Source organism: Canis aureus, chromosome 7 (assembly GCF_053574225.1).
Source record: "Canis aureus isolate CA01 chromosome 7, VMU_Caureus_v.1.0, whole genome shotgun sequence".
Classification (NCBI taxonomy): Eukaryota; Metazoa; Chordata; class Mammalia; order Carnivora; family Canidae; genus Canis; species Canis aureus.
Window position 1 is genome coordinate 49778975 of NC_135617.1, and position 12311 is coordinate 49791285.

At 34.8% G+C, this 12311-nt stretch overlaps 1 protein-coding gene and 1 long non-coding RNA gene across 10 annotated transcripts in view; one reads left to right on the top strand and one right to left on the bottom strand.

The window, feature by feature from the left end:
* HMGCLL1 (3-hydroxy-3-methylglutaryl-CoA lyase like 1) overlaps window positions 1-12311 on the top strand; it is a 199049-nt gene that overhangs the window by 125234 nt on the left and 61504 nt on the right. The gene's annotated exons all lie outside the window — the stretch shown is intronic.
* LOC144317337 (uncharacterized) overlaps window positions 1-12311 on the bottom strand; it is a 161388-nt gene that overhangs the window by 69136 nt on the left and 79941 nt on the right. The window lies entirely within an intron of this gene.

Below are 12311 nucleotides of genomic sequence, written 5' to 3' on the forward strand. Positions count from 1 at the left end.
CCACGGGGGCCTCCTGTTAGTGTTTATTTTTAGCAAGTCAGTTGTTCAAGCTTGCAATCAGTGGTTGGAGTTGTACCATTGGGTAAATGAAGTTGGATTGAACATTTGGCTTGGTTCCCTGCCCCAATGAGTCTAAAGGATGGATTGGTGTGGTGGGTTCTCTAGTATCCAGTCACAACCATCCGGTAATTTGACCGTAGTCAACTTTTTTCCCTGCCATGGTGGGGCAACAAGACAAGAATATTACTACTTTGTACAGCTTCTAGGTGCCCTTATCCTCCCTTCTGGTCAGTTGGGGCCCAGTTGGGCTGTAGCAGGTTTGGCCATTACTTAGCAAATTGGCCTGGGTGGCTCAGTGGTTGATCGTATGCCTTCTGCTCAGGGCAGGATCCCAGAGTCCCGGGATCAAGTCCTACATCAAGCTCTCTGCATGGAGCCTGCATCTCTGCCTCTCTCCCTATGTCTCTCATGAATAAATAAATAAATAAAATCTTATTAAAAAAAAAAAAGAATCAGGCAGACGTGAGTCCATTGATTTCCCTGGTCAGAATGCACCATTAACTTGGTTCTGCAGTTAGCTAGTTGGGATACAGCCTAAATGAGCTTACTCTGCCAAGATTGGAGTATAGACTATTACAAGCTACTACCGCTTTCTCCATCATAGGCAGCAACCCCTCAATCGATATAGGGACAAGACCCCAGGAGGATGTCGCCCAGCCAGATATCACCACTAGGCTTCCCCCCACCCCCACCCCAGGAGGGACCGTCTTCCTCAGGGGAGAACTCTCAGCGTGGTGCTGCCCCTACCTAGGAGAGGGGCAATGCAGTCAGCAGGAAGCTGCTTTTTTTTGCCTTTCTAATGAAGCTTGGTCTCTTTGATGCATGAGGGTGCTTCAGCCTCATTCCTCTCTTCTAGGATTGGATTAGGGGGTGTCTTGTCCATGAATAGCTATTTTTGTGAGGGAGAGCAAAGTCAGGAACAGCTGATATTGCCATTTGGATGATGTCATTCCTCCTATAGATGGGGTTTTAACACCTAAAAAAATTGATTTTTAAATATTTGGAAACTATAGCTAAGTACAAAGAAAAAATTCTGCACTTACAGTCTCACCATGTAGGGGAAATTACCATTAATTATTAAAATAGGTCATTCTCAATCATACAGTATATATATATATATATATATATATATATATATACACATATATATATACACACACACACACATAATGTTTTTGATAGTATATTAAGCTAAAAAACTTGTACCTCCTGATACCTATACCATGCTTACTCCTACTTATAGGCAATTATGGGTAAGAATTAGTTTTGGGTAAGAAGTAAATTTGGAAGTAATTAGCTATAGTTAATATTTAAATCAAGGGGATGCATTAGGTAGTGAAGAAATGAAGACAAAAACAGGAACACCAAAGTATTTCATCAGTAGGAGATCAAAGGGGATAATGAATAAACTAAGAAATAGTCTCATAGGGTAGGAGAAAATGAAAGCAGTCTTGAATTCTAGACTCTCAAGAAAGAAGTATATCAAGGAGGAAGAAGTAATCAACTATGTTAAATGCTAGATAAAGTAAGATGACCACATATTTATAACATTTTCTTCTCAATGGCTTCTGCCTTTGGAACTGTGTTTAGAACCTTTAAATTATAAAACTTGTTAACCTGTCTTGTCTTTGGCTTCATTTCTTATATTCTAATCTTTAATCCAACTGTTCTTTATTTTTATTTATGGTACAAGATAATAATTTTTATATGTAATTTCTTCTTTCTTCTCCAAGCTATGACACATGCTATATTTTATACCTTTTTGGGTTTTTTCCTCACATGAGGCTTACCAAGATTAGATCAGTTGCCCAAAGCCACCTACTTGAAAGGTAGTAGAATTTCTTGTTTCTGTCACATTGGTCTATTTATTTCATGCAAGTATCCCACTTTTAATTAATGTTACTTCGTATTAGAGATTTAATTAATAGGGCATGACCTCTGTATTAGTCTGTCAAACCCTTATTTTTAAATACTTGTCTCATTTAATTTTAACTAAACTGACCCTCTAAATATCCATTAAATGTATACATTAGTATTCTTAAATCAATCCTGTCTCTCCATTCAATAAATTGGTATATTTTATATTATTTATATAAAAATGAAATTTCTTTTTTTAATGGCTGTAGAGTTTTGCATTAAATGGAATCTTAATGATTTTTTTCTAAGATTTTATTTATTTATCCATGAGAGACAGAGAGAAGCAGGCTCCATGTAAGGAGCCTGATGTGGGACTTGATCCCTTGACTGCAGGATCACACCCTGAGCCAAAGGCAGATGTTCAACTGCTGAGCCACCGGAGCCACCGAGGTGCCCCTGAAATTTGTTTTTAATCTGTAGATGGCTTACAAATATAGATTTCTAACTCTGGATGAGATTTTAATATATGCTTCTGTTTTTCCTCCTGATTTTATATTGCTTCTTCCTTATATTTTATCAATCTTTTTTTCCCTTCATTCAGAAATTGAGTTTCCCTAAAGCTCATTTCATCATTAATTTCTTGGGGAAAAAGTTTCCTTACAGGATATGGAAAATGTTTACAACATTAATTTCCTGAGGTAAAAAGTTGAGGTTTGAAAAGGATGCTTTGAGAATTAGATTCCTTTTACTTTGATCTCATAACTCTAGATAACTAAATAAAGCTCATATTTCTTAGTAAAATGTTTTCAGTTCAGTAAACATTCTTAAAGGAAACATTTGCTTCAATAACCAAAACCCACTGTTTCCAATGAAGGTCTAAATTAAAAGAATACTGTTTCTATTCTGTAAGGAAAGAAAATCCTATTTATTTTCCTACATAGACATTTTGGAACACTTCCCCTTGAAAATACACAAGACTTTATGGATAACAGACCTCTAAGTGAAATGTTTTAGTATTCAGATCAGCTGTAAGAAGGCCAACAGTTATCCATAGTGTGTCTACCAAAAATATATATATAGCTTTCTGAATTTGATCTTAGTTTATTTTTGACTCTCTTGCTTAAATATAAAGGCACAAGACTTTTCAAGAATTAAAAATCTCTAAAGTTTGTGAGACTATGTTAATTCAAAATAATTGTGATTTAGAAATGTTAATATGTTTGCCAATGTGATAATGTTGTTTGCTTATTAAAAATCATGGTATTTACTGCAGGGTTAAGATAAAAATGGTGAGTTCCTATCTGAAATTCCAGGTGAGTGGGTTATTTGTGGTATGGGTAGGAAGATGTTACTAAATTATGGAGAATTTAAAGAAAAAAAAAGTGGAGGCAACATTAGGGGAGAGGCAGATGAAGAGTAAGTAGCCCCTCTTGGCCATTTGGGCTGAAAAGTAAACTGAAAAGACATTTGTAAGGAAATATCTATGGTAAATGTGCAAGATTGAAGGGAACAGTGATACACATAAAGTTAGATGAACAGATAAATATATTGACTACTTACCTTCTTAAATTTTGAAAAGGCACATGAAAATCTTGCTGTAGATTTTAATGCAGTGCTAACTTGTTTATCAAAGTGACTTTAATTGGCTGGAACTAAGTTACAGGTAACCTCTTGAAAAGGAGTGCCCTAAAATCTGGCTTGCATCTTGTATCCCACTTACTTGTTTTTACCCCTGTAAGAATTATATATCATTTTGGGACCTCTTACTAATCCAGGATTAAAATGGAATCAGTGGTTTTTAGTGAGTACAGAAATCCTAAATCAGATTAATTGGAATTGGAGATTAAAATGAACCCTGTTGAACTGTGGTCAGCTAAAGAATAAAAGTAGATCTACACATGTACTTTTATAATTATCTCTGTATATTGTTATAACCTGCAGGCTTTTACACAAATGGTAATTTTTTTTCAATTAAAAAGAAATCCTTAAGTATCTTCAAGTGAGTTTTCTACATTATACTGACATCCTCTACTAATACAAAACTGGGGGGGGGACCAACATGTATATAAAGTGTAAGATTATATGAGGATCACTTGTGGTTACATAAATGAAAAGGTTAGGATGAGAGAGGCAGGAGATTTGTAATTTTATATTCACTGAAAACGGGTTCAGGAAATTTATAAAGCTCCATATTTCAACACATATGCAGCACCCAACTGTAATGTAAGGAAAAGTATGCTGTTTCAAGTTTGTAATAGAACAACAGGGGTGGCAAATTGTTCTCAGCAGACAGTAGAGGCTCCCACAGAGAATGTAGAAAGGCTGGTAAAGATCTTTATAAAGCCCAAGTCTGCAGAGGATGACCCCCGCATCCATAAACTCAGTGTCGTGAGCTTTAATATGGGAGAATGGACTGTATGACTTTGAGATTCTTTTCAGTCTAGTTTAAGGTCGAAGACACTTAAGACCTGAAGACATTTCAGACCCATTGTCTTCCAATTAAAAAAAAAAAAAAAACTTGGTAAGAAAAATTGGTAAAGAATACATTTCTAGAAGGTTTCTCCCCCAGTGTATTAATATTATATTTATCATGAAAAGAAACTGAAGTGAAAATCTCTATCAGTATAGTTCTATGTGAGAATAACCTGAAAAAGAGTTGGTTTACAGGGTTAACATCACTGAGGTGGTAACATAATTCTACTTGTGAGAAAAAGTGAAATCAGGAATAACATAACTACTCTTCATGGACAAGACACTCCTGAGGGAATTGTAGAACACAGGAAAAAGGCTGAAGTATCACCTTGCCCCTGAGAAACCAAGACAGATTACGTTAGAAGGGTAAGATGAACAGATACATGATAAGCGTATTTCCCTTTTCCTCCGCTATACAGCACCATGCAATAGGTCTACCCTTAGCCTCCCACTCCTCCAGTGGGAAGAAAGTGCCCAGGTGTCACATTCAACCACCTCTCTCCTAGCACTGTGGGTGCATCTACTCTGATTTCACCTCACAGAGCTCACAGGGATGATGCAGGGCTCAACCATTGGGAATCTAATTATATCCAAGAAAGAAGAAAGGGCTTCCAACAAACAGTACTTGAATCTTAGTAGAATGAGTTTCTATCCACATAGTATCCACATAGTCCAAATACTAGTCCCATCTAGCAATTTTGTTCATCTGCAGATCCAGGTTGGTGGTATACTCTAAGCAGAGACCACAGTGGGCTGGAAGTCTGCCTAATTTGAGCTCCAAAATGAAGAATTTTTCTTGCCCTGGAGCCTAGTCTACCGATGCCTGCACAGAAGAGCTGAGTCATAACTCCATCAGCTCCTGATTACTCTCTACTTGGGAGGGGTCAGAAATCATATTCAGGAAATTTTGAGAATCTGAAGTAGGCCATCACAGACCACCTATTATGGAGAGTAGCAAAGTACTATTTGAAAGGAAGAATGAGAACTCCTGAAAACTGTAAGCAGGCAGGTGGACAGAGCTACTTGCAAGCAAAACCAGGGTCTCTCTTCTCGGGTACATGTGCTTGTGTCAAGACATTTGTGGGTCACAGCAAAGGCAATTCCAACAGGGAAGTTCATAATGGTAAATATTCCAATAAATAGGGAATAAAGAGACAATTCCATAGATCTTTTCTATTAAGAGCTGGTTCTTTGAAAAGATTAATAAATTGGCAGACTTTTAGCTGGACTGAAAATCAAAAATGAAAGAGATGTTAGCCACCAATATCACAAAAACACAAAGGATTAAAGACTACTATGAACAATTACATACCAAAAAATTGGACAACTTGGAAGAAATAAATTCCTAAAGATATATAACCTACCAAGACTTAATCGCAATGAACTAGAAAATCAACAGACTGGTTACTAGTAAGTAGATTGAACTAGTAATTAGAAACCTCCCAAGAAACAAAAGTCTGGAAATAGACTGTTTTACTGGCGAATTTTACAAAATGTTGAAATAAGAATTGATACTAGCCCTTCTCAAACTCTTCCCAAAACTATAAAAAGAGAATGCTTCTAAATTCATTATATGAGGCTAGCAGTACTCTGATATAAAAGCCAGACTAGGAGGCTACTAGAAAAGAAAATTATAGGCCACATTCACGACAAACTTAAATGCAAAAATCCTTAACAAAGTATTACCAAGCCACATTTAACAGCATATTAAAAGGATCATATACCAGGGCACCTGGGTGGCTCAGTGGTTGAGCATCTGCTTTGATTCAGGTCGTAATCCCAGAGTCCTGGGATTGAGTCCCACCTGCTTCTCCCTCTGCCTATGTTGCTGCCTCTCTTTGTGTCTCTCATGAATAAATAAATAAAATATTTTTTTTAAAAAGAATCATATACCTATTCAAGTGGGACTTATCCCAGGGATGCAAGGATTCAACTTCATAAATCAATCAACATGTGATATACCATGTTAACAAAAAGAATGATAAAAACCCTATCATCTCAGTAGATGCAGAAAAAGCATTTAACAAAACTTCACATCTATTTACAATAATAATTCTCAACAAAGCATGTATAGAGGAAAGAGCATGCAACAAAGGCCAGAAATAGCAAGCCTGCAGCTCACATTATACTCAGTCATGAAAAGTTAAAAGCTTTTTCTCTAAGATCAGGAACAAGAAAAAGATAACTCTTTCCATTTTTTTATTTAGCATAGTACTGGATGTCCTAGCCAGTGTAGTAAGGCAAGAAAAAGAAATAAAAGGGATCCAAAGTGGAAAGGAAGAAGAGAAAGTGTCACTATTTGTAGATGACATACCACATATTGAAAACCCTAAAGACTCAACAACAACAAAACTGTTAGGAATAATAAACAAATTCAGTAAGTTGCAGGAATGAATTTAACCAATGAAGTTAAAGGCTTATACACTAAAATCTGTAAGATACTGATTAAAGAAATTGAAGATACATATAATTGGAAAGATACTCCACATTCATGGATTGGAAAACTTAATATTGTTAAAATGTCCATATTACCCACATCCTCAGACTCACTGTAATCCCTATCAAAATGACAATGGCATTTTACACAGAAGAGTTTTAAAATTTGTATAGAACCACAACTAGTGAAGTCACTGTGGATAACAATATGGAGGTTCCTCAAAGTTAAAAAGAGAACTACCCTATAATCCAGCAATCACATTACTGTGTATTTGCCCCAAGAATACAACAACACTAATTCAAAGGGATACATGCATCCCTATGTTTATAGCAGCACTGTTTACAATAGCCAAGATAGGGAAGCAGCCCAATGTCCACTGATTGATGAATAGGTAAAGGAGATATATACATATGTCTACACACATAGACACACAGGAATACTATTCAACCATAAAGAATAGAATCCCACTATTTTCAATGACATGAATGGAGCCAGACGATATATTGAGATTTTATATATATATATATATATATATATATATATATATATATATATATGGCATCATAATGCTAAGTGAAATAAGTCAGAGAAAGAAAAGTACCATATGATTTCACTTATATGTGGAATTTAAGAAACAAATGAACTAATGGGAAAGAGAGAAACTAAAATATAGACTTTTAATTATAATTACTTCCAAAATAAAGAGAACTGATGGTTACCAGAGGGGGAGTGGATAGGGGAATGAGTTAAATAGGTTAAGGAGTGCACTTGCATTGAGTGATATATGGAACTGTTGAAACACTATATTGTACACCTGAAACCAGTGTAACACATGTAGTTTAAAAAGGCCCAAATAGACCAAGTAATATTGAGAAAGAAGAACAAAGGCAGAGGCAAAATACTCTGTTATTTCAAACTCTATTATAAACCTACTGTAATTAAAATAATGGTACATGCATAAAAACAGATGCATAGATCAATGAAACAGAAGAGCATCCAGAAATAAACCCACAAATACAGGGTCAATTAATTTATGACAGAGGAGCCAAACATATACTACAGGGAAAGGACAGTCTTTACAATAAATGGTGTTGGGAAAATTAGATAGCTATATGCCACAGAATGAAATGAAATTAGAATCTTTATCAAACACAAGTATTAATTCAAAATATATTAAAGACTTAGGCAATGAAGAAAATTTAGGCAATTATCTTCTTGATATGAGTCTTGGCTATGATTTTTTGAATCTGACAGCAAAACGAAAACAACAAAGCAAAAATAAGTGGGACTGCATCACACTAAAAAGCTTCTACAGAGCAAAGAAATTTGCCAACCAAATAAAAAGAGCCATTGAGTAGAGAAAATATTTACAAGTCACATACTGGACAAAGGGCTAATATACAATATATGTAACACATATCTCAAGAAAAAATCAGATTAAACAATGGGCAAAATATCTGAATAGACATTTTTTCCATAGAAGACACATAGATGATTACAAGGTAAATGAAGAGATGTTCACCATCACTGAGGGAAATGCTAATCAAACCAGAATGGTATATCTACTCAGACCTATTAGCATGGCTATTATTAAAAGGACAAGAAGTGATGAGGGTGTGAAGAAAAGAGAATCCTCATTCACTGTTGGTGGGAAAATAATTTCATTACATCCACTATAGAAATGGTATGGAGGTAGTTCAACAAACTGAAAAACGGAACTGCCATATAATCCAGCAATTCCACTTTGAAGTCGAAGCTGTCCAAAGAAAATAAAAATACTAACTTGAAAAAATGATGTATGTTCACTGTATCATTATTTATAATAGCCATATAAGGAAACAACCTAAGTGCCCACTGATGAATTGATAACAATGTTATATATACAATAAATATTATTTAGCCATAAAAATGAAACTGTGCCATTTACAGCATGTGTGGATTTCAAGGGCTTTCAGATGATGGAAGTCCAGTAGAGATAAATACTGTATGATCTCTCTTATATGTGGAAAGCTCTTAGGTAAAGAATATATTGGTGGTTATTGGGGAGTTACTGAACTATTTTGGTTTTGTGTTTTAAATTTAAAGAATCATTTATAATAAAAATATGGTAACTTTAATCCTTTTCAAAAATATTTTTATAGAAAATTTCAACAAAAAGCATTAGTGGCCTTGAAGCCACTTTTTCTACCGTACCCAGGTTGAAAAGTGAACTTTTACCCCACTTATTACTAAATACAGCCTTCAGCCCTTCCAAACAGGGAACTATACCAGAGCACATAGAAAACTGTGGAGCCCATGCAACACCCCTGCTTACAGGGGCACTTAACCAGAGAACACTGCTTGGGGTCTTCCCTACCTGCAGAGCAAAACTGGTGGCCTCACTCAACTGGGGAATTAAATGTACACTTTTGCCTGAGTAGAGCCCCCAAACACCAACCCATACAGGCTCTAAGTCTTCTCTTGCTGCCCTCCCCATGCAGGGAAATTAATTCATAGCATCACATAATACTGACTATATTACCAAGTCATGACCACCTAATAAATCTGACCAAAGAATTAAGGTAACTGATGAACCCATTCTACAGACTCATTTGGGTATGGAACCAAGCCAGCAGTCCTATCCACGTGTCTTGGCATACTTACCCCCAACCTCAAGCATGACCATTTGACTTGTCCCAAAAGAGACAATAGTAGTAGGTATCATCTGGCCATGGATATTAAAATCAGACATATTCAGAACCAAAACTGAGCAAACTGTTAGAGAACTGTCTCTGACAAAGAGAATCTGACAAGTCTGGAAGAGGAGACCACTTAGATGCTCAAACAACATAAGGAATCAAGGGTCATGAAAAATGAGATAACTATGACATAGAGGAAATTTAAAAAAACTCTAATAGCTGATCCTAAAGAAATGGAGATCTGTGAATTCTCGATTTAGAATAAATAATCCTCTTAAACATTTGTGAACTACAAGAACACAAACTTTATTAGGAAAACAATGGATAAACAAAATGAGAAGTTTAAGGAATTATCCATACATGTACACAAAAACCTAGAGCTAAGAAATACAATAAATGAACTAATTTATTCCTTAGAGATCATGCAGAAGAAAGAATTGGTGACCTGAAAGGACATTTGAAATTATCCAGTCATCAGAGAATAAAAAGAAAAAAAAAAAGTGAGGAAAGCCTAGAGGCTTATGAACACAATGAAAAGAAACAATATTTGCATTATAGGAATTTCAGGAGGTGAAGAGAAAGACAAAAGACAGAAAGTGTATTTAAAACAATATTGACTGAAAACTTCTCAAACCTGGGAAGGGAAATAGATATCCAGATTCCAGAAGCCCAAAGGACTCCAAAAGGAGTAGCCTGAATAGGGGTACATCAAGACATAATTTGTCAAATATCAAAAAGAATTTTATTTATTTTTTTTATTTATTTTTTATTGGTGTTCAATTTACTAACATACAGAATAACCCCCAGTGCCCGTCACCCATTCACTCCCACCCCCCTTCCTCCTCCCCTTCTACCACCCCTAGTTCGTTTCCCAGAGTTAGCAGTCTTTACGTTCTGTCTCCCTTTCTGATATTTCCCACACATTTCTTCCCCCTTCCCTTATATTCCCTTTCACTATTATTTATATTCCCCAAATGAATGAGAACATATAATGTTTGTCCTTCTCCGACTGGCTTACTTCACTCAGCATAATACCCTCCAGTTCCATCCACGTTGAAGCAAATGGTGGGTCAAAAAGAATTTTAAAATAGCAGGAGATCAAAGAAAAGAGGTACATTATGAGGGAACCCTCATAAGACTGTCAACAGATTTCTCAACAGAAAATTTTCAAGTCAGGGGAGAATGAAATGATATATTCAAAATATTCAAAGAAAAAAATCAACCAAGAATTCTATACATCAGAAAGCTTTCTTTCAGAATTAAGGAGGGAAAAATGGCTCTATCAACAAAACAAAACAAGTTGAGTTAATTCATCACTTCTAGTCTTGCCTACAAGAAAAGCTATAGAGTTGAGCAGAAATAAAAAGGAAGCTAATTATGTCCTAAACAGACAGAAGACAATATAAAAGTTAGTGGTAATGGAAATATGTAGTCAAAGTTGGATTCTGTACTCTGGTAATGGTGGTATATAATTCAGTTACAACTATTTAAATAAAGTTTAAAAAATGTAGTTATGGTTGTTTTTACTACAATAATATATTATTAGATAATATAAAATATGTAAATTCTAATATCATTAACCTAAAAATGTGAGGAAAGGAGAAATAAAAGTGAAAAGTGTAATAATTCCATTTTTTGAGGGTTATAGTTTTAAGATATTTTATGTAAGCCTCTTTGTAACCACACAGAAAAACCTGTAGTAATCACACAAAAGAACATGATAAGGAAGTCAAAGCATACTGATACCACAAGAAATCAAAACACAAGAAAAGATAAGTGGGATAAGAAAAAGGAACAATGAATTCACAAAAGAAAACAGTAAATGTTATAATAAATCCTTACTTTCAGTAATTACTTTAAACCTAAATGTATTCAAATTTTCAATCAAAAGGTATAGAGTGGCTAAATGGAAAACAAAACAAGATCCTACAATACACTGCCTACAAGAGACTCCTTTTAGCCTTAAAAGTAAACATAGACTGAGATAAAAATAATGGAAACTCTCATTTCAGTGGTAACCACACAAAAAGCAGAGGGAGCTATAGCTGTATTCGACAAAATATGCCTTAAAAATAGTAAAAAGTTACAATAAAGGCCATTATATAATGCTAAAGGGGGTTAAGAAGATTTAACAACTAAATATTTATGTCTCCAACATCAGAGCATTTAAGTATATAAGACATAAACTAAGGGAGCTAAAGGAAAAATTGCATAATAATAGTTGGAGACTTTAATAACCCACTCTCAATAATGAATATTATATTCAGAAAGATAATCAATAAGGGAACAGCAGTTTGAACAACACTAGAAACCAAATGGACCTAATAGACATATACAGAACATATATCTGGTTACAAGACACTATAGACATGTCTCCGAGATATTTTAAGTTTGGTTCCAGATCACCACAATAAAGTGATTATTGCAAAAATGAGTCAAATGACTTTTTTTTAATTTACCAGTGCATATGAAAGTCATGCTTACACAATGGTGTAGTCTAATAAATGTTCAATGACATGTCTAAAAAATGTATACATCTTAATTTAAAAATACTTTATTGCTAAAAAATACTAAGCATCATCTGAGCTTTCATGGAGTCATAATCACTGATGACAGGTCACCATAACAAAGTATTGATGAGAAAGTTAAAATATTGAAAGAATTACCAAAATATATCATAGAGATACCAAATGAGCAAATGCTTTTGAAAGAAAAAAAAAAATGATGCCAGCAGTCTTATTTGACTCAGGGTTAACACAAACCTTTAATTTGAAAAAGAAAAAAAAAAAAAAAACACCTGTGAAAGA